Source organism: Callithrix jacchus, chromosome 17 (genome assembly GCF_049354715.1).
Source record: "Callithrix jacchus isolate 240 chromosome 17, calJac240_pri, whole genome shotgun sequence".
In the NCBI taxonomy this organism is placed as follows: domain Eukaryota; kingdom Metazoa; phylum Chordata; class Mammalia; order Primates; family Cebidae; genus Callithrix; species Callithrix jacchus.
The window spans coordinates 77297586-77321428 of record NC_133518.1 but is presented as its reverse complement, the minus strand read 5'-3'; the positions used below and the strand labels follow the sequence as shown (position 1 = coordinate 77321428).

The following is a 23843-nucleotide window of genomic DNA, read 5'->3' as shown; positions in this document are numbered from 1 at the left end:
TTACCCCAACTTTTTAAGAAATAACTAGTATGGGATAAGAAGGAGATTTAAAGTCCACTGTGACTCTGAATTCCTTCCCTAATTCAATTCTCAAATCCCATTCACTGCTCCCGCTGATGTGATGCCTGGGTCACTGTGTGCCGATCTGCACCCCTGCCCGGCCGTCTTTTCCCCAGCACTTCGGGGGAAAGTTGTTTCTTACTTCGTGACAACTTCCCTAACTGTCTCCCCTGACCATGTCCGCCAGGGGGCAGCATCACCTCTAGTTATCCATCAATACGTGGGCATGAAAAAAGCAATTCTCTTCCCTGGAAGAACCCCGCCATTCCTAGCACAACCACCTGAAAATGCATCTTCCTTTCAAAATAATATTTTCTCCCTCCTTTAGTAAAATGTTTATATTTTTTAAAAGACTAGGCTCCTAACTCTTTACCCCGGTGGCAGAAATACAGCACTTAGTTGGGGGTACCTGGTTAAGTGGTTCTATAGACTGCCTCCCCAACTGTTGGTCCCATGCCACCCTCCAATTTCAAACCACTAAGCCCCACATGCTAAACAAGAGGCATCGTTTCCTAACACACCAGCATTGCTAGTACATTCCTTGGAAATACATGCTGTTAAATTAACTTTAGCACTGTAACTAATGTAAATAACTTCCTTAATAAATTCCATTTTCCTTTTGCTGATGAGAATTCATTCAAATGACCTGTCTAATTCTACTGAATTTTTTAGACACACTCTATTTATGTCTGATGATACTTAAGCATTAATCACATCTTCATTTACTTTAGTGGCTAAAAACAAATTCTAAACATCGCGTGACATTTTCACAAAACATACCACCTAATTGCAAGCAAAGATAATTATGAGCTTTCTGGCAGGATGGAGAGAAAAATAACCAAATTTGAAATTGTAAAATAATCTCCAGGCTTTCCAGATGTTTCCATATACTTTATATCTAACATTTCTGATTCCCCAAAACAACCCTCCAGGTTGTTCCTACTATCGCCATTTTACAGATGAGAAAATCCCCAACACCATACCATAATCATTTTAAAATAGCAAACTCCTAATGGTTAATATGACTAGCAGACGGCCCAACATCCACTCTCCCTTATTCAGTAACAAACCTTGATTTTGTTTGGCCATGCTGTGTGCCTGGTTTAATCTACACAACTCCCCCATTTGACCACATTCTAGTCAATAAAAGGTAGGCAAAAAGTCTATGGGAAGATTATCTTTCTTTAAGAATAAGGCTTTTAATTCAAGAAGGAACCCTCCTCTGGTGAGTGCATTCAGCCCAACCCGATCATTCCTAGCCCCTAAGAGACAAGATTATCTCAAGCCTTTGGAACTTGTCCATAGGGCGCCTTCCCCTGTCTTTTACCACTAAACAATTGCACAGCAAATACCTCTTTTGCCTTAAGGTTCAGCTCAAACTCCAGATCTTTTCCTTCCCCCAAAGAGTAATGATCATGCCTCCTTCCTTTGTGTCCTGTGAACAATTCTAGGAAAGCATCTAGAAACTTCAGTGCTACTGTTACTATTTCACTGTCTCCTTAAATTTGTTGTCCATAAGCCTTGCTCAGTGCCTGATTCAAAACAGGTGTTCAGAGGATGTTTGATTCAAAACAAGGGAATGAACGAAGGGTGTCCTTCACGACAGCGGCGGAGCCCTTAGCCATGTACCCCCTGTCCCCAGGTGCTCTCTAGCAGCCCTGTGTTTCATCAGGGACTCTGCTCAGGTTCAGGCAAAAATATCTGCTCAACAGAGGAAAGGACCTAACCTTGAAAGTTCTAAAACTGGGCTCTTTAGGGGGAAAAAACACACTATACCTTTTTGTAATTTGTGCAAACTAATTAGCAAGCTTTAATCACTACATACACATCTCACTACACGTCCTAGAGATGGCATTAAGATCTATGTAGCCACCAGTGACATGCTATATTTAAACACAGCCTCGCCATTCCCTAAAGAGGCTGGAAGTGGAAATTCAAATCATGAGTATAAAGTGGCTTTTTTGCCCTCCTCTCAATCCTTCCTCCTTTCTTTCTATCATCTTTTCTGAGAAAACAATGGGATGTGGCATAATTATGTCATGAAAGCTGCAGGTGGCCCTCAGTTCTGGGCATCCTCTGGAAAGGAAAGACAATGCAAGTGGTAAGTTGACATGCTGCAGGCCACATCCCCTTCATATCTGCATGGCATCACAGGAAGTCAGACATGTAGGTGGGTATAGAGTTGGCAGAATGAAGGGTAGATGTAGGTCTATATTTTGATAGCAGAATAGTATTTCACTTCTTTCGCTCAGCTCCCTCACAACCGTAAACAAGGGTCTGCTCTTCTCTTGGTATAAAGAACTCAACATGGGAAGAGTATGAGACAAGCTTCGACCTTCAGTATCCACCCAGGACCTGAACCCCATGTGAGATCAACACGCTGGCTTTACATATCAAAACTCCACAGGAAAATAATGATCAGACTCCAGACCTATTATGTGAATTAAGGAATGAAATGTTTATATATACTGAAGAAGAAAACTTCAGGTTTATAAAGAAAGCAAGAAATTTCAAATTTATTCAAATTGAGATTGATTTTACTAAAAAAAAAAGAACTTTTTTATTTCTCTGTAATTGTAGAATTCATGTGATATTACAAGCCCATCCCATGATGAATATTGGCTGAGAAAGAATGTGGAATGGAGAGAGCAACCAAAATTCTAAATTTAGAGCGCCTTGATCACTTCCAGCTGAAACCGTCCCTTCCTACTTTGTAGTCAGAGTTCAGTTCCCTAACACGACTATTTCTCACCTCCCTCTCTTTATTCTCAAGGTGGATAAGAGTATGAGAAAGCTGAGTATTTTCATGGCAGTGAGGGAAAGTTCTCTGCTGGGCTCTGCCATGGGGTGCCTCATCTGGTCTCACCTGCCTTTTAGCATGAATGACACACATTGCTACTGACCATTTGATCCAACCAAAGCCAGTGATCACCAGGCTCCTGACTCAGTAGCCTCCTATTCTGGTCCAGCTGTCCTCCCAGCTCCTTCACATCTATTTGAGGAAATGTTTGGTTTCCATGCATTGCAAGTGGGGAAACAAGAGCGTTATTCTGGGCCATTGGCTTAGACAGCCTGCCAGCCAACTCTGTGCAGTCCCTCATAGTCATGCTGGATGAGGCTGAGGGCAGCCTTTTCTAGAGGCTTGCAGTGCCCCCACTACACGATTCCTGTTGCAGTGTGTCACTGCCCCTCATACACACACCAGCAATTTCAAACCTATCTGGATGATTCTATCACACCATACCACATCCCCCACCACGGTATCGAGGGTTCACCTAGAGAAAAGAGAAAACAAATGTCTGTCTCCTTAGCTTCCTCTCTCTCTTTCTCTCTCCTTTCCCACTCTTCTTTGGGCTAGCAAGATTCTTCTTTCTGCCTCCTCCTTCTCTCCGGCAAAGACTCAGCCTCTAGCATATCCTCTTTTCACCTCCAGGCACCAAACCTGGGGCTCAGCTCTCTTTGCAGAAAGCACGTGCATTTACACCATAGAGGAAACTCAATGATCTGACTTATCTGGCACGATTCTTGGTATGTGAGCTGCCAGACCATGTGAAATTAAGAATTACAAAAACCAAAAATATGTTATTTTACTATTTGCTAAATCACATCCACTGAGAAGTATAAGTTATTAACAATAGCAAATAATAGTACTATTGAGAGCTAACTATGAGTCGGGCACTCTTCCAAGCTCATGACATTTATTAATCTATTTAACCCTGGTAATAATCCTAGGAGGTAGATTACATGTATCCTTATTTTATAGATGAAGAAACTGAGGCGCAGAGAAGGTAAGTAAACAAGAATCCGCACAACTTATGAGTGAGATCAATTGTCTGTCATAATTCGTACCACCCTGTCCATGCAGGGGAGATGGGGCCTCAGTGATATCATCAACTGGTCACTCACAATCATAGGATGACATCACTGTGACATGCCCAACACTAGAGAAAGGTGACAACAGTTAAAATAAATTACCTATCCCAGGCCTCGTTCTCTGTTCCCATTTTAAGGAACAGAATGGAAGAGTTCCCTTCAATGACCTAAGTATGCTCTCCACAGGATGCAGAATACCCCCAAAAATTCACAAAGTAGAGGAGACTTGATCAAATGAGGTCATGTTTCTCCTAAGCCTTCCCTTTCCTTTTTCCTAATCCTTTCTAGTACATGGTTGTAATTTCTCAAAATCCACACCATCCCCCACCATACCTTCAACTGATTAGAAAAAACTGAGGAAAAGGCCAAGTGCACTGCTCACACTTGTAATCCCAGCACTTTAGGAGGCTGAGGTGGGCAGATCAACAGAGGTCAGGCATTCAAGATCAGCCTGGCCAACATGGTGAAACCCATCTCTACTAAAAGTACAAAAATTAGCCAAGCGTGGTGGTGCACGCCTGTAATCCCAGCTACTTGGGAGCTTGAGGCATGAGAATCATTTGAGCCCAGGAGGCAGAGGTGGCAGTGAGTCGAGATCATACCACTGCACTCCAACCTGGGTGACAAAGGGATACTCTGTCTCAAAAAAATGAAAAAATTGCAAGAAAGAGATGGAGGTAACTGGGAATTACAATTTTCGTAAATTGGTTTTAAGAACAAGATGAAGTGTCAACATTTAAAATACTGAATTATTTCAAAGCATGAAGAATTAACTTTGAGTCTTAAGATATTTATAAATCTTCAATGAGTTTTTTATAAACCTTGCCTCCATTTCACAATTTAATATTTACTCGCTAAATATCAATGTCCTTCAGAGCAATAAAATCTCTTAATCTTTCATTCTGTGAAGAGAAACAGAAATAAAATATATTTTCAGTAAGAAAGTAATAAATGGAATGGAAAATTGCAAGTGGAATTTTACTTACCGATGAGGACAGGGGGAGGATAGTAGGAGAATCCCAAACTTAATTTCTGCATATTCTCCAGAAACAGGAGTAGTAAAGAAAGTACCAAAGCAGAAAAAGTGAAGCACTCATTATTCTGTATCTTTCTGAAAGTCAGCCTAACTTATTAGAGAACAGAAGATGAGGGCTGGGCGCGGTGGCTCAAGCCTGTAATCCCAGCACTTTGGGAGGCCAAGGCGGGTGGATCACGAGGTCAAGAGATCAAGACCATCCTGGTCAACATGGTGAAACCCCGTCTCTACTAAAAATACAAAAAATTAGCTGGGCATGGTGGCGCATGCCTGTAATCCCAGCTACTCAGGAGGCTGAGGCAGGAGAATTGCCTGAACCCAGGAGGCGGAGGTTGCGGTGAGCCAAGATTGCGCCATTGCACTCCAGCTTGGGTAACAAGAGCGAAACTCCGTCTCAAAAAAAAAAAAAAAAGAGAAGAGAAGATGAGTGTGGAGATGTTGCATATTTGCAAAATATGCAAATACAATGTAAGCAGTAAGGATGTGTTATTTATTAATATTCTTATAATTAGCTAAGTACAGAAATATTAGATAGTCATTTGAAGACCAACTGAATGTTAGCTATCCATCTTTAAAGATACTTATGAAGAAGCTGTATTGATATAAGAAAATACCTCTGTTAATATAAACTGAAAGCAGCAGTAAGCTAGGTCATTCATTATATGGCAGAAACTTGGGGAGGCCAGCCATCCCAGCTGAAGTCACTTAAGAGTCAATGTGGCAATCAGCTAGAGAGAACTTACAGCTCCCTCTGTTACCCTCAGGCACCTCCAGAGCTAGCACCCTCACCAGGGGCTGGGCCAGGAGCCAAGGAGAGAACCGTATACCCAGATCCTGCCTTGAATAGGTGAGATATTAGTACCCTGGAGAGCAATTCTTGGTGCTAATTTTAAGGCTGACAAGGATCCTCTGAACGGTAGATAGGAGCTACTGAGATTATTTATGAGCACAACAGACCCCACTGACAGGAAAGGCAGATGACATCAGGCTATATGTGCAAACAGTATACACATAAGATGACTGAGGTTCGATGCAGCCAAATACAATACTAACAGTCATCCATTTGAAGATTTGTTGAGTACATTTAAGTGCTGAACAAGACAAAGAAGGTCCCTATGCTCACAGAGCTTAGGGTACCGAGAAGAAGGCATTAACAGACCATCTCTTACCCCATGAGTAGTATATTCAATATATAACAGAAATGTGATTAAGGCCCTAGAAGGAAGGAACTGGGTGGCAGGAAACAACATAGCAATGAGACAAATTTAGATTGGAGGGCTAAGGAAGGATTCCTGCAGAAATGCAATGAATTTGAGATCCAAAAGATACATGGGAGTCACCCATACACGAGGAAGAAACAGGCCTTGAGACTTGATGTGCCCAAGAAACAAGAGAGCAGGGTGGCTGGAGCCCAGCGAGGGAGGGAACGTTGAGGTTAGGGCAAGGTCTAAGCAAGAGCAGGCAGGTGAGCTCTCAGGAATAGGAAATAGATGAAGTTGTTGAGAGGTCTTGACTAAAGGAGATACATCTTCATATTTAGGTTCCACGAAGAACACTCAAGCTCCTTGCAACACAGACTGGAAGTAAGCAGGAGTGGAATCTGGAAGAGAGACTTTAACGGGGCCGTTGGCAGTGGAGGTGGATTTTAGAGGCAAAAGTAATAGAATATGAGGACAGACTGGACGTACAACTTGTTAGAAAGGATAAGGTAAGGACGACTGTCAGACTTACGACTTAGGCAAACGCCCAATGAAGCAATTTACTGAGGTGGAGAAGGCTGGGGGGAGGTAAGAGCACAGTTTTGGACATTTATGTATTCAACAAATATTAATTGAGCCTACTATGTTCCAAACAGGTTAAGCCTGAGATGCTTCTAAAGGTCTAAGGGCTGATGATGCCACCTAGTAGACTGGTCTTGGGACGGTCAGAGTACAGCATGAGCAAGAAAAGAAACCTAACAATGAATAGGACATGAAGTCAGACTGAATGTCAGCAAGGAAGCACAGACATCCAGAATGTCTCCAAGAGAAGCTAGATAGATGACCAATTATTTTTCTAAGGTTGGGGAATGAGTTAAGGATGGGAAAGAGAAGAATCAAGACTTCAATCTTAGACACGTTCAGTCTGAGATACTTCTGAAACCTCCAAGTGTCTGTAAAAGAGAATAATTGGCCATGAGGATTGAGAAATCTCAAGAGAGAGGGGCAGAAATCAATTGAATTGTATTTGACGTACAAATGAGATTTACAGCCGAGGGAACATATGAGAACACCCAGGGAGACAGGGAGTATGGAAAAAATAATATCTGAAAAAAAATTTATTCACAATAGCAATAAGAATCCTGAAATACCTAGAAATAAATCAAAAACTAAAATGTATGGATTGTTTTGAGAAAAAAAATTTAAAACTTCAGTGAAAGTATAAGCATGTATCAATAAACAGAAGGAAAAATTATCCATAGATAGAAAAAATATTTGTCATAAAGATGTAAACTTTCCAAAGTGAATTCATAACTTCATACATTTCTTACTAAAATCACCAGTGGTCTTTTGTGGCACATGATAATCTGATCTGATGGAAGAGCAAAGCACCAAGAATCAAAGGACTAAGAAAAGTCTGAAAAAAAATGGCAGGACTTTTCGTACTAGATATCCAAACACATTACTAAGCAATAGTAATTAAAATAGTGTGGCATTGCCCAGAAATAGACAAGTGGAACAGTGGGGTCAAAAATAGAACTCAGAAACACATTTATATTAACAAGAGAACTTGATATATTATAAGGATGTTATTATAAATAGGTAGGGGGCAGTTGGATTCTTCAACAAATTTGTTGATTTTTATCAACAAATAATGTTTATAAAATTAACTTGCAAGGAGATATGATTACATCAAAATTTAAAACTACCGGCTGGGCATGGTAACTCATGCTTGTAATCCCAGTACTTTGGGGGCTGAGGCAGAATCAATTGAGACCCATGTTGGAGTTTGAGACCAGCCTGGGCAACAGAGCAAGACTATCCCTACATTTGTGTTTTTAATTAGCAGTGCATGATGTCACATGCCTGTAGTCCAGCTACTCAGAAGACTGAGATGAAAGGATCCCTTGAGCCTGGAACTTGGAGGTTGCAGTGAGCTGTGATCACACTACTGCACTCTAGCCTGGGTTGCAAAGCCATAACCTGTCTCAAAAATTTTAAAAAAAACTACTGTACATCAAAAGACACAATAAACAGTCAAAAGTTAAGCAAAACTAGGAGAATAAAACACATAACGTATACAAAGAATTCCTATCCAGAATCTTTAAAGAACTCCCACAAATCATTAAGGAAAAAAAAACAAAACAAAAGAAAATTGGGCAAATCATGTGAAAAGGCAATTTACAGAGAAGGAAGTCACAGATGACCCATAAGCATATGAATATACATTCAAACTCGTCAATTATCAAAAAGACACAGATTATAACAATTGATACCATTCTACAAGAATCAGATGGGTAAAAGTTAAATAGCCTGACATGAAGGGAGTCCATAGACAAACAGGACTCTCACGCACAGCTGGTGAAGAGCCACTTCGGAGGGCAAGCTGTGAGTATAGTAGGTACCTCCATGCTATACACTACACATATACTACACATATGTATAGTAGCATGGATCACAACAGAGGGAGCATTTGTATTTATTGTATTTTACTTAATATCGTTGGGAAATTACCCTAAATAAAGACAAGATGAAATTAGAACAAATATCCTAGAAAAAAATTATAATAGCAAACAAGTGGAATGAGCTACAAGCCAGGCACTGTTCAAGGGCTTTGTGTGTTTAACTCATTTCATTCCCATAACCCCATAACAGCCCTGTTTCGCAAATGAGAGATTCAGAGAAGTCAGATAACTCAACAAAGATCACAGAGCTAGTAAATGGAGTCCCAGGAGCTCAACCAAGGTAAACTAGAATGTATTCCTAACCCTGACACCATGCTCCTTCTAACACAGCAAACATGAGCAGGAGAAAAGTAAATCATAAAGACTATTTTATAGAATAAAAAGAGTGTTTTATACAACTTGAAGTTACAAGTTAAAAGACCAGTGATTGTAGAAAAGAAAATATCCCAACATAGGAACGTATAGTTTTAGTAACCAGGATGTTTACATTAAGAACAAACTATAAATCAAAAAAAAAGTAGACAAATAGGGAAATAATAGAAAAAGAGGTATATTTTACAGCTAGCAATCATATTACAAATATTCGCAACTAGAAAGTATTCAGAAAAAAGCAAAGGACAGCAAGGAAGCGGCGTGTGTGTCCATCCTGATTGGTCCTCAGAAACAGGGAGAAATGATGTCGGGCAGAGGGTGGGGCAAGCAGCCAATCAGAGGCACCGGCGAGGGAGGTGGGTCCATTCAACCACCATTGATTCGACTTGCGTTGGTGCGACGAATGCTCACAGGCCAGGGAGCCCCAGGCTGTCAGAAGGAGCCCACAACTTCCTAAAAGTGAGGCGTGCACACAGGTGCTTCTTCAGGGGCTAATTTGCAATCATAACTGGGGGTCCAGAGATTCCATTCCTGGTCCGGGTTTTCACAGATGCCTAACCACAGCCTTCCAAAACTGCTCAGCCCCAACTCCTTAGCTGTGATAAAAATTATCAATGTTTCCTGAAGGGTAATTTTATTCCACATTCACCAGCTCCCTTAGAGACCTTTAGTAATCTCTAAAACCTTGCTAATCCTCTCAGGCCAGAGGCTGACCCTTTCCTCTGAGTGTAGATTTACACAGTAAAAGACAATGGTTTCTGTGTTCATCAGTCCACAGCAGCAAAAACACAAAAATGTAGAACCCGAAGGGTTTACAAATTAGGACAATGTTTAGGATACCTGGGGTAAAAAAAAACATTTACCAACATAATTAGGATACCCCAGGTATCCTAAAACAGTAGACTGGGGGTGAGAAACCAGTGCCAGTAATGGAAAATTTCATACACATATTTATTTGGAATCTGGGTGCTTTTCCACAGAAAGCAGCAAGATGTCACAATCTAATACTGATGTGGGGATCTGCCAAGACTATGAAAAAATGAAGGAATAAGAGACTCCTAATTATTTTGAAGGCCCATGCGAGGACACAAAATAAAGCCATGTGAAATGCCCTCATTGTTTTGCTTTGCTTTAGGCAGGAAGGACAAACTAAGGTGGTCCAAGAACCACACTGCCCACCTGCAACCGTCTCATAAAGTTGCGCAAAAGTCCTTTCTGATGAACAAACTCTACCTGTCTCCAGCTATTCTAAAGGAAAGGAAAAGGTGTGTGACCCAAGGGTGTTATCTTTAGCACACAGATAATTTATTTAGCAACTATTTCAAGAGTAAAACCGTCACTGATTATAGGGGGGCCAGATAAACATTCAAGAAGTACAGTAGCTTTCGAAATGTTATGTAAATAACATGATATCCTTCAGTTTCTTGTGTCTAAAATTATACAGTGCGTGGTTTTAGTTTATGGACACTCAAATTTACCCTGGAATTTTATGCGGATAAGTATTCCTACAATTTTCTACAGGCCGAGGGGACTGATGGGTTTAGCTGGTCTCTCCGTTTATTTGCCAGCCAGCCCTGACTCTAGACTCACTTTTCCCTTATCTATCCTCCATGCTGCCAGAGATGATGCAAAATTGATTATATCTGTCCCTACTCAAAAACTTCAAGGGTCCCCTGAGTTACAGAACCAAGCCTTGGCTTCTCAATTAATGTGGCACAGAGACCCCTCACGGTTTGGTCTCTGTCCTTCACCTCCCACACTACTTCTTGCTGGTACAGGCCAGAAGCATTATCCTGTGATCAGAAGGTGTACCTTTGAGTATCTATTTCCTTTCCCTGGAATGCCTTTTCTCCATCCTTAAGAACCCAGCTGAGGTCTTGCCTCATCAGGATTTGATCTTTCAAAAAGATTTGTCCCTCTCTGGGCCATCTTTATAACTTGTACATACTTCTATTTGTGGACTGCAGAATCATAACATAGCTGTATGTCTGTGATCTCAGCGTGAGCTCCTTGAGGGCAGAGTCTCTGTCTGAATCCTCAGGGTTCTATTGCACCATCCATGCCATGAAAGAACGCTGACACTGATTGGATTGAAAGTGTCTTAAAAATCCCCAGGTGCTTCTGTCCCCTGGGATGTTATGTAGGACTTGGTACTTTAAAAATTAAGGTTTTAGCGTAAAATGGTCTCTCCATAGAAAGTATTATAATTTCAAAGGGTACTAGGTTTTACAATTATTTGACTTTCTTAATCCAGTGTTTGTCATAGAAGAAATAGGGAAATAAGGATGATATGTTTCCCCCTCTGAAAATGGTGGGATTTTGAATGTACATATATGTAGGTTAAACAAATCCTCTTATAGTTCTTTCCTGAATTATGGGGAAGACAACCAATCTCCTGAATCATATTATTGTGGGGTTTTTTGTTTTTGAAACAGAGTCTCGTTCTGTCACCAGGCTGGAATGCAGTGGCATGATCTCGGCTCACTGCAACCTCTGCCTCCCAGGTTCAAGTGATTTCCCCTGCCTCAGCCTCCCGAGTAGCTGGGACTACAGACATGCGCCACCATGGCTGAATTTTAGTATTTTAGTAGAGGTGGGGTTTCACCATGTCAGCCAGGATGGGCTCGATCTCTTGACCTCATGATCCGCCTGCCTGGGCCTTCCAACATGCTGGGATTACAGGCGTGAGCCACCATGCCTGGCCCCAAATTGTATTGTTTTACAGGGAAACCTAAATGATCTATGGTCATAGCAGCAGACTTAAGAAGAGAACTCAGATTACCTGATGGGCTAATTTATTGCTCCACTTGCAACTCGTGAACAGTGATAGCTACCAAGCTGCCTTGGGTTTTCCAGGGGTTCCATTCTTGGAGAGACAAAGAAGACGCCAAGCCAGAGACAGAAGCTGAAATAAGCACTACATCGCTTACCACTGTATTCCCGGGTTTTGTGTCCAAGACCATCATCTGAGTCACACAATAACAATTACACTAGTTGACTTCCTTGGCTAAGGGAAATGCCACTTACCTCTGTTTCATTTTGCAATCTTTCTGCCCCCATCTTTATATTTTCCATGTTGTATTAAAACCATTCATCCATTCAAAAAGGCAGTCACTGAGCACATATGATGAGCCAAACACAGTGTTAGCCCCTGACAATATGACAATGAACAAAGACCCTGACCTCAGGGAGTGCACATCCTAGCAAGGAGGACCAGCATTAAGCAAGTATCATCTTTAGAAGTACTTGGTTAATTAGAGTTGTGACCAGTGCCATCAAGGGAAAGTGCAGTTGGTAATGAGTCCATATAGATGAGGATCTTAACTAGGATAAGAGGTCAGGGAAGGTTTCTTGGAGGGTAGGAGCTGAAGAGTGAGTCAATGTTATTGCAGCAGAGAGAGGAGTAGGCCTAGAGTGTTTGAGACAGAAGACTCTGAGTTGGGGTTGGGGCAGGTACATTTGAGAACTTAGAAGAAAGCCAGTGCGACTGTAACAATGAATATAAAAAGCAGAGTGCAGCAAGAAGGGCTGGAGAGGAAATCAGAGGCTGAGGTGTGAACTGACACACTTGGTAGATCAAAAAAATACTAGAAGGGCGGGAAATCCTTAATACATTGAAGGATATTAAGTAGCAATGTGTCATAATCAGAGGTGCATTTTTGTAAGCTCACTTCCATAGCTTTAAGGAAAATCGTTTTCATGGGCAAAACCCATTCCAGGAAGCCATGTGAATATTGCTGTTAGTGACAAAAATACTCCAAGAGTAGAATTAACAAGACTTGGTAATTTGCTGCACATAAGCAGTGGTAATGAGGAGGAGTCAAGTGTATATCCAAGGTATGTCATTTGAGCAACTAGATGGGTGTTGAAAGTATCTGCTGGAGAAAGAGAAGGTTTGGGGGGTAAACAGAAGCATGAGTTCACTTTCAATGCATTCAAGTTGAGGTGTTTGAAGGCTTCTAGATGAAGATGTCATGTGAATAGTTCAGAGGAGAAGTTTGCTCCAGATAGAATTTGAAAGTCACTGGAGTATAGGTGGCACCTGAAGCCATGAGAGTAGATGGGATTGCCTTGGTGGCTGAATGAGGTCAAAGAGAAACTAGGAGCATGTGACACTGTGGGAATCAAGGGGAAAGAGCATTTCAAAAGACGGAATAGTCAACTTTGTAGAATTATTCTGAGAGGTGGCGTGATATGAGGACTACGACAGTACATTTCATTAAGCGGTATGAAAATAATTGGTCTTTAGCACAATAATGGACTTTGTGGGGCAGAAGGAGACGTTTGACTGGTTTGTTGAGACGTTTGTAGTCATGAGACAAATTGGAGCATGCGTAAGTGCTAACAGGAAGTAAAGAGGAAGAAATTGAAATAAAATCAGAAAGAGAGGAAATAATTCATATGAGAAAAACCTGAGGAGCTGGAGGGCAAAGCACATGCAAAATGGTTGGCCTTTGTGAGAAGGCAAAAAACTTTTGACTATATGAAGTCTCCATCTAATAGTTTCCATTTTTCCAGTGAAATGGAAAAATGCTGCGAATGAGAGTTGGAGACGTGAGAGGAATAGGATGCGTTTAAGAGAGATTTTGTAGAAACTAGGCGATCGGTCAGTTTTGAGGTTCTAGGTGAGGTCACTGACCATTAATTTGCAGAAACACAAATCTGCTCCTTTCTATTGTTCCTCCATTTTTCTTAGCAGCCTGGGTGGAGACGTAGAGAAAATAGATAGGTTCATCGGGGTGGAAATTGCTGGACAATTTGCAAGAGTTGAATTGAAGTCATGGATCTTAGAATCTATCAGTAATACGAAGAAAACAGAAGGTAGAAAAAGGTGTTAGATGCATGGATAGGCAAATGAATGGGAGATGAAAGGGCAGGTCGACTGGAAGCGCCTAGTGAAAGAAGAGCTGTAATGGGATATGTGTAACAAGTGAAAGAAAGGAAGACTGTGAATGAGATACTGGATGTTTTTTGCACTGTTTGGTTCATGGAGTAGTTTCAAGTAAGGACAGCGGTCACAGAAGGACAATAGACGGATGAGCAGAGTGGCTAATTCCCTGGAGTGGTGAATAGTTTATTCAAGTAAATAGTAAATTCACCTAAGTGGAGAGCGAGTGGGCAGCCCAGCAACACCCCATCAGTGAAGGAGGAGGTGTGGCTTGGAGGCCCGGTGAAGGCTGCCGCAGGAATGGAGCACAAGCTGCAAAATGCAAAGCTTTAACTAGAGGGTGAAGGCATAGTACCCTGAAAGTGGCAACACGGGGACACTGACCCCACTCTCAAGCCTGGAGCTACCTGGAGTGTAACATGGTCCCTATTTGAGAGGCCAAAAGATGAAGCCTTGTTCTCAGAGAACTGGCTGGACTCAGCTGACATAAAAAGATGGAAGGGCTCTCCTGCCGAGAGTTTGGGAATCTAAAGGGAGGAAGCAGTTTATCACAGAATGGCTGTTGCACTGTGCATGGTATGTGGGTTTGTCAAGTGCAAACACACAGTGGCTTGGGTAGAGAAAATTTTTTTATATTTCTACTTCCAGAACCTAGAATACGGTGAGCCACCTGGACATACTAAATAAGTGTTTAACTCTTACTGAAATTTTGATTGCTCATTCTTTTGCTGATTCTGCATTCTACTGTGACATTCTGAATACCAGTCATCATTATGCAAAAATGTAGCTGCAGATCCAAAAGCTTGTAAGAGATTCATTTGTACCTGTATTTTCATCCGTACACATCTGCTGATTAGATCTCTCTTAGTAGCTTGTCTTGGTATCATTTGCTTCTTTTTTTTCCTAAAAGTGAAGCAATAGGACATGCTCTGGTTAATATAGTGTTTTGGTTACTCAGGTTGCAGTTAATTGAAGTGTGTTACACATGGAGCTTCACTCTCACAATGCTATGGAGGATTATGACATTTGATCTAGATGCCATCTGCCAGCTGAGGGATGGGGGAAAGAATAGTCACAAAATCACACATAAACTTTTAAAAACTGCCTTAACATTATACAGAAAAAAACGCTATATGTCCAGTTAATTCACTGTCATTATGTAAAAAATCTGCAGTTCTTTTTCCATTTCTCCTAGTAAATTTGAGCTCTATGAGCCTAATTTTTGCTTATAAACTTGATAAATGAAATGCCAGAGACTGGCTCTAAAAATACAAATCTTCACATCATGCCAAGAAAGGAGCTCAAGGAACATCCTCCTCCTCTTCTGCAGCTCTAGGGATGTGTTTTTGGTGCTGAGAATTACATTAAAAAATCCAATTTGATAAAGCATTAAATTGAGAACTTCCAGAGGATGTCAATCTTGTTTTCCTGTGAAATATGGGAGTTTACCTGACTATTCATAACCCTTTGTCCTATTCCATATATATAAATATCAGATCTTGGAAGGGCTGTTTGAACAAAAAGGTCTTATAAGATTATGAAGATTCTAGACACAAAAATAGCCTCCAAAGGAGCCCTGTAATTTTGATGGGTTCTCTTAGTTGATCATTTTTATTCTAGTAAGAATGATGTAATTAAAAACTTTACATAATTAACTATATAAATCTTTGTAAGAGTTTTAAGTAAAATCAGATAAGGATCATAGCATGTTTCTTTTCTCCATCAAAATTACAGGGCTCCTTTGGAGGCTATTTTTGTGTCTAGAATCTTCATAATCTTATAAGACCTTTTTGTTCAAACAGCCCTTCCAAGATCTGATATTTATATATATGGAATAGGACAAAGGGTTATGAATAGTCAGGTAAACTCCCATATTTCACAGGAAAACAAGATTGACATCCTCTGGAAGTTCTCTGCTTGACAGAATAACTGAAATCTTATGAATCTACAAGCTTTCTTATTTAGAAAAATAATCAGGGTTGGGTGCAGTAGCTCACACCTGTAATCCCAGCACTTTGGAAGGTGAAGGTGGGCAGATCATGAGGTCAGGAGTTCGAGACCAGCCTGGCCAAGATGGTGAAACCCCATCTCCACTAAAAATACAAAAATTCGCCAGGTGTGGTGGTGCATGCCTCTAATCCCAGCTACTAGGGAGGCTGAGGCAAGAGAAACGCTTGAAACCGGGAGGTGGGGGTTGCAGTGAGCAGAGATCACACAACCACACTCTAGCCTGTGTGACAGAGCAAGACTCTGTCTCAAAAGAAAACGATCAGTAATGACATAGTAGCAAGTGTTGAATTTAAACTCCTGCTGAAACAATAAAGCTGAAAAAATATGCAGAAGAATTATTCTTAGGCACTGGATGTCAATCATTGCAGAACTATGATCCTTGAGAGAAAGAAAGCAAAGTAGTTAAACCCCACATTCATCCTGGGTTTTTCCATGAAGATGCTTTTCAATCTGCTATCCAGGAAAAAGGAGTCCAAGGAGAAACAGGAAGAAACAGAGGTAGGAGTTAGGAGATGCTAAGACTGCAGGAATCTGGAAGGCTGGAGGGGAGAGTAACAGACAGTAGGGAGCCACTTAGAAAATACACAGTCATGTGTTGCTTAATCACAGGGACAAATTCTGAGAAATGAGTCATTAGGCAATTTTTCCACTGTACAAACATCATAGATGGTTTAGCTAACTGCACACCTAGACTATATGGTATAGCCTATTGCCCCTAGGCTACCAATCTGTATGCATGTTACTGTACTGAACACTGTAGGCAACTGTAACACAACAGTGATTTAAGTATTTGCATACTGAGACAAATCTAAAATAGAACATGAACTGTCAAATGCAGTATAAAAGATTTTAAATGGTGCAGCTACATAGGGCACTTACCGTGAATGGAGCTTACAGACCCAAAAGTTGCTCTGGGTGAATCAGCAAATGCGTGGTCAGTAAATGTGAAGGCCTGGGACATTACAGAACACTACCGCAGACTTTACAAATGCTGTACACTTAGGCCACGCTGGAATTATTCTTTTTAATTTTTCTTTCTTCAAAGACAATGTTAGCTTATGGTAACTTTTCACTTTATGCACTTACATTTTCTTAACTTTTTGACCCTTTTTAAATAACACTTAGCTTAAACACATTCTATAGCTGTAGAAAAGTATTTTCTCTTCATATTCTTATTCTATAAGCTTTTTTCTAGTTTTAAAATTTTTATTTTTTACTTTTTAAACGTTTCTGTTAAAAACTAAGACACAAACACACGCATTAGCCTAGGCCTACACAGGGTTAGGATTGTCACTATCACTGTCTTCTACCTCCGCCTCTCATCCCACTGGAAGGTCTTCAGGGACAACAGCACACGTGGAGCTGTCATCTCCTGTGACAACAATGTCTTCTTCAGGAACACCTCCTGAAGAACCTGCTTGAGGCTACTTTACAGCTACCTTTTTTCAATACAAGTAGAAGGAGCACAATCTTTAGAAGAGGTAATAGCCCAATAGCAAGGAACACACCTGATGTGGTTTGGCTCTGTGTCCCCACCAAATCTCATGTTAAAATGCAATCCCCAGTGTTGGAGGTGGGGCCTGGTGGGAGGTGGTTTCCTCACGGTTTCTCATGAGTGGTTTAGCATCATCCCCCTTGGTACTATCCTCACCATAGTGAGGGAGTTCTCACGATATCTGGTTGCTTAAAAGTGTGCAGCACCTCCTCCCTCCCTCCCTCCCTCCCCCACCTTCCTCTCTCTCTGTCTCTCTCTCTCTCTCTCTCTCTCTCTCTCCCCCTCCTGTTTTCACCCTCTGAAATGTCTAACTTCCCCTTTGCCTTCTTTGATGATTGGAAGTTTCCTGAGGCCTCCCCAGAAGCAGAAGCCTCCATGCTTCCTGTACAGCCTGCAGAATCATGAGCCAACTAAACTTCTTTTCTTTATAAGTTACGCAGTGTCATATATTTCTTTATAACAATGCAAGAATGAACTGATACAACAAGTAATACCCAAATGTTGCTTTTTAACTCCTTCGGTGTACTAGGCTAGACTGCTAAAGCGTCCAGTGAAAGGAACCTTGGCTCATGGAGGAGGTGATTGATTTCAGGCTGAGTCAGAGAAAACACAGGTTAATCCTGGAACAAACTGTGATGTCAGAAAATGCTGAAAGAGGATAACAACATGCGAAAAGGGCACAGGAGCTGATCTGAAAGAGCTCCTGCCAAAGTTATTTGAGCAAGAAGGTAAATAAAAATAGTATTGCATTATAAACCAAGGAATCAAATAAATATTGATGGGCCTATACTGATATACATGCATAACCGAATAAATAAATGGAATAGAAGAGATAATCTTCCTTAAAGGATCATTCCAATTAATAAATGCAGAAACAATAAGGGAAAGAGAAAAGCACTATTAGGATACCACAGTAATTTCTACAAGCTTCATTGACTAATGGATGCTAAAATTCGTAAGTGAAAGTGTAAGGAGAAACAGTATTTGCGTCATCTGAAAATATCCCCCCCCCAAAGAAATATCTACTAATTAAAAAGAAAAGAATAATCACTTTAAAGTGGAGAAATCTGAAAAGCACCATCTTAGCCAAATGATCAAGGTGAGCATCACCACTAATAAGACGGATCATTCTCCTTTATTCTCTGATATGTTACACATCATCTCCATGTAATTCTTTTCAATTATATATGACTTCAACCTCATCATGAGAAGACATCAGAAAAATTCAAATCGAAGGGCACTATACATAACCAACCCATGGTTTTCAAAAGTCTCAAGGTCACGAAAGACAAGGAAAAACTGAAGAATTGTCACCGTTTAGGGAAAACTAAAGAGACCTGATAACTAAATGCAATGCAGGATCCTGGATTAGCGCCTGACAGAAAAAGGACATTAGCAGTAAGACTTGTAAAATGTGAATAGAGTCTATAGTTAATTAATGATGTATCAGCGTTAATGTATTAGCTGTGCTACGGTTATGGAAGACGCTCACATTGAAGGAAGCTGTGTCAAGGGCATGCCGTATTCGCAACGTGGATAATATCACCTCCAAGAGATGAAAACTGGATCTTGAGGGGGTAAAAAAAAAACTTAATCTTTTTATTTTGTTTTATTTTTATTTATTTGTTTATTTGAGACGGAGTCTCACCCTGTCGCCCAGGAGCGATCTTGGCTCACTGCAACCTCCACCTCCTGGGTTCAACCGATTCTCCTGCCTCGGCCTCCTGAACAGCTGGGACTACAGGTGTGTGCCACTACGCCTGGCTAATTTTTTGGATTTTTTTTTTTTAATCTCAGAGCTAACCAGGTGTGGTGGCTCAAGCCTGTAATCCCAGCACTTTGGGAGGCCGAGGAGGGTGGATCACGAGGTCAAGAGGTCGAGACCATCCTGGTCAACATGGTGAAACCCCGTCTCTACTAAAAATACAAAAAATTAGCTGGGCATGGTGGCGCGTGCCTGTAATCCCAGCTACTCAGGAGGCTGAGGCAGGAGAATTGCCTGAACCCAGGAGGCGGAGGTTGCGGTGAGCCGAGATCCCGCCATTGCACTCCAGCCTGGGTAACAAGAGCGAAACTCCATCTCAAAAAAAAAAAAAAATCTCAGACCTATGTGAGAATTCTCACTTTTTTATGTGCAAAGCACACATATGTACAATACATAAACAGACACACTGAACATCTGTAGTATTAAAATTTCATGGAGAGAGAGAGAAGCGGTTAGGGAAAAATGACTTCTTAGGGGGATGTTGTGTATACTTTAGGTGTTCCATGTAAGGTCATATGCCTCATAACCACATTTCAGTCAATGAGGGATCATTTAAACAACGGAGGTCCCAGATTATAATATTGTATTTTTACTGTATCTTTTCTATGTTTAGACATACGAATATTTACCGTTGTATTAAGTAGCCTGTACCATCTAGGTTGGTGTAAGTACACTATGTGATGTTCACACAATGTCTAAATTGTCTGATGTCTCATCTCTGAGAATGTATCTTCATTGTCAACCGATACATCACTGTAATTCGAATCTGTTTCACTTAAGTTAATGCCATCCGCCTGTTTTTATTACAGTAACTTACATAAACCATCAAGTGTCAGTGAGTGGAGTGGGAACTCTCAATTCAGAAAAGCAGCCAAGGGAAGAAAAATAGGGCTAAAAAACATATGTAGCTCCTGTCTCCCTGTGTTTCAGCCATAATCAACTGTCTCGCTGCGTTATGGTTCCTTCTACCTTGGACATTTGCTAATAATATTTGTTTTTCCAGAAATACCCCCCCAGCTCACTTGACTTGCGTAACACCTGCCAAAGAATACAACATTTCAAGTCAAATATGCCTCCCTCCGTGAGAACGTTCGTAGCCACTCAGTCCGGATTAACTATCAAGCACCCTTATTACACAACCTTAGAGCTTCCTGTGCTGCTTCTCCTTTGCTTTTACGGGGTACAGTGTGATGTTTTGATACATATATTCTGTGGGAAATGATCATATTTTCTGTATTGCCTTTCAGGGTCAGCAAAGCCCCTCCCAAGGCCAGCTGATTCCTAGAGACAGCAAATGACTCCCCTGTGAGCAGCCATTTATATAAAAATCAACCAATCCAGAACCCAGATTCACCACCTACCTCCTTTATTAAGCTCTTACAAGTTGAACTAATATTCTGCCCTTATCACTCCAGGACCAGACAGCTCCTACAGCTCAGAGCCCCATGAAATTATTCAAACTAGCCAATCTCAAACATACCTCTTCTGCTTACTCTGCCCAGCCCATTTCTTCCAACAAAAACCACAATAAAGGCTCTCACTTGCGCTTTTTCATCCTCACTCCTTCCGCTCCTGACTTAAGACCTTGGTGCTTCCCCATGTGGCAGGTGGCCCTTCCCCATATGCCCACTCCTCCTGGGAGTGATGAGAAAACACTGTCTTTTCAAAGGCAACCCTCTCCTGATCTGGTTGGCTTCACCATGCCTGAACAAAAACAAAATCACAAGTACTTTTTTTTTGTGGGGGGACGGAGTCTCACTCTGTCACCAGGCTGGAGTGCAGTGGCACGATCTCGGCTCACTGTAACCTCCAACTCCCAGGTTCAAGTGATTCTCCTGCCTCAGCCTCCTGAGTAGCTGATACTACAGGTGCACACCACCATGCCCAGGCTAATTTTTGTATTTTTAGTAGAGACAGGGTTTCACCATGTTGGCCAGGATGGTCTTGATTTCTTGACCTCATGACCCGCCCACTTGGCTTCCCAAGTTCTGGGATTACAGGCATGAGCTACCACACCCCACAAGTACATCTTAAAACAGGAAGATTCCTTACCCACCCAGAGCACAGCTGACACCAGGTATTACCTAATGCTTTAAGGGTGACAGAAGCAACAGAAGCCAGAGCGGCCTGCACAGCCAATATGAGAAGTCACTCTTGGAGCCCACATGATGGGATCTAATCCCAGGGCCTAGTCCAGCCCAGCAGACTTCCAGGTTGTGGGAAGCAGCTTAACCCCTATCCACAAGACTCTCTGGCCTCCCAACCCTTCCATGTCCCGGCCCCCAGTTATTATTCTTTTTTCTTTTTTTGAGACAGAGTCCCACTTTGTCACCCAGGCTGGAGTGCAGTGGCAAGAACATGGCTCAGTACAGCCTTGACCTCACAGGCTCAAGTGATCCTCAAGCTTCAGCCTCCCAAATAGTTGGGACTATGGGCACACACTACCATACTTGATTAAGTTTTGTATTTTTTGTGGAGACGGGGGTCTCCCCATGTTTCCCAGGCTGGTCTTAAACTCCTGAGCTCAAGTGATCTGCCTACCTCGGCCTCCCAAAGTGCTGGGATTACAGGCATGAGCCACCACACCTGGCCAGTGGCCCCCAATTCTTTTGGCTGAGTGAGAGAAGGGGACGCTCATTTTTCACTCCAGGATGATCCATCATGGGAATATCTTTTGAGTAGTCTTTTAAGTAGAAAACACTTTATCAAACTTCAGAGTGACTTTCATGGCCCAGATGAAACAGTCATAATAGCTAATGCCATGTTTTCCCAGTAGTTGAGTTCCTCACTATTAAATAGCACTATGTACAGAACCCCAAAACCCTAACCTAATTCCATATTTAGGAGAAAAAAGTTTATGTCATCCAGAGAACAGTCCTATTAAAGCCACATTATGTTCGCTGTACTATAAAGATCATATAATAGGTTAACCAACTGCCCTGCATTTAGATTTTTTATGACTCCAAAAAAAATGGATATCTTGTATTTGTTAATCTAAGGAATTCATTTTAGTAACTGTCTCAAAGTAAAGGAAGTCAAAGCCTCTATCACCAGACTGATAAAACTGCCAGCCACTTCCAAACAGAAGTTCTCCCACTTACAAGGGAAATGAGAGTTCCGTCTTTATCAGGCACCCCTCTCGAGGGTAGGGACTTGAAGTTAACCTTGGTGATTCTGAGGAAACCACAAGATTCTCTATCGTAGTGATAAAAAACCCATTGGACTTGAAGGCACAGAAGCCCTCATCCATCTGAGTGCAAACATTATGTGGAGAAATGAGCTCTGCTCTGCGCTTGCAGGGGTAGTGGATCTGGTAGCTGAGTCAATGCCTCTACACTCCTGCTGCTTCTTGGGAGTGCTATGGTGTCTATATCTCAGTACAGGTTAAATTCCTTCTACGTGTAATCACTAGCTCTCTGGGTGTTGCCACTGGGTCACTGTAGCAGGTAACACAGAGCTGAATGGAAACAAGTGCAGGAGGGGCATGCCGGCATGCCACAGGAGGAACTGGGAAAGGACGCATGTCTGCTGCCAGAGGAGGAGCTGGGAAAGGACGCAAAACTCCAAGATTTGGGCTTTGTTGTTCCAGTAATATCCCCCTCACATAAATCCAACTGTATGAGCAAAAAAGTTGTTCCTAGATAAAAAGAGAAACTCTTTTTTTAAACCATGACAAATAATAAAAAAAAGAAATAGAGAAAAAAAAGCAGCAACAGCATGTACCACCATCCATCTAGCTCCAGGAATCTGGAGGAAATCTGAGTGAGGGCTCAGAGCCTCTCTTTGGGCTTAGACAATTCCCAAACGTTGGCAGGAACATTCCACGAGGCCCCCTGCCCGCATCAGAATAAACGTGCTGTCGTCTGTTCTTGTTTTCTCCATCCTTGTACGTCCTCCCAGTCTTGACTATTCTTACAGAAAGTTTTCCCTGGGATATAGTGGAAGCCCCATACAAAAACGTACACTTGTCACTTAAAGATGAAAGTATAAAATGAAGTAGAATAAAAGCCAGTGGCATCCTCTTACCTTCAAATAGCAGTTGTGTGAAACAGATCCCGCGTCTACACCAGGTCCCTGAGGGTTTGAGCCTACCTCAATGCATCCAGAATATATAGGGAGAGGTTATAGATCTGGGTTTTTCATTACACAAGGTGTTTTTGATGAGTCCTCAGCCAAGATCCACTTAAAAACAAAAGCCACACAAAGCCTACAAAAAGGCCACACAAAGTTTGAACAAAAGGCTAAAGAAAGACTAAACAAAAGCCAAAGAAAGTTTAAACAAAGAGCGAAACAGAGACAAAACAAAGGCCAAACAAAGACAAAAACAAAGAGCAAAAGAAAATCTAAACAAAAGCTAAGCTAAGCTACACCCATATCGCCCACACACGCACACCCCCACCTTCACTCTATGGCCCCCCAACATTACCTATTCCAGCCTCCCACCTCCCGCAGAACCAACACCCCACGTTCCCACATGAAAACTCAGCCCCCAATGTTCATTGATTAAGGTTGTTGGTCTACAGGGGGTGAAATTCCAAGATTTGGGCCTTGTTGTTCCATTAACATTCCCAGTTAAAAGTCCAGTTAAGCCCCATGCTAGGTCCAACCACACTACACACCAGCTCACCCCACCAAACCACACACCCTTCCCACCAACGTGCTACACACCACAGTGCAATC

The 23843-nt window shown here is 41.7% G+C and overlaps 1 protein-coding gene across 14 annotated transcripts in view; it reads right to left on the bottom strand.

Annotated features, from left to right (window-relative positions):
• Positions 1–23247, bottom strand: part of MOBP (myelin associated oligodendrocyte basic protein) — a 53629-nt gene extending 30382 nt beyond the window's left edge. For all 14 annotated transcript variants that reach the window (XM_078354701.1, XM_078354696.1, XM_078354699.1 and 11 more), the window contains exons 1-2: positions 23190–23247; positions 14718–14796 (exon numbers count right to left, since the gene is read on the bottom strand). The gene's annotated coding sequence lies outside the window, so the exon portion shown is untranslated. The remainder of the gene's footprint in view (positions 1–14717; positions 14797–23189) is intronic.
• Between the last annotated feature and the right edge of the window lie 596 nt (positions 23248–23843).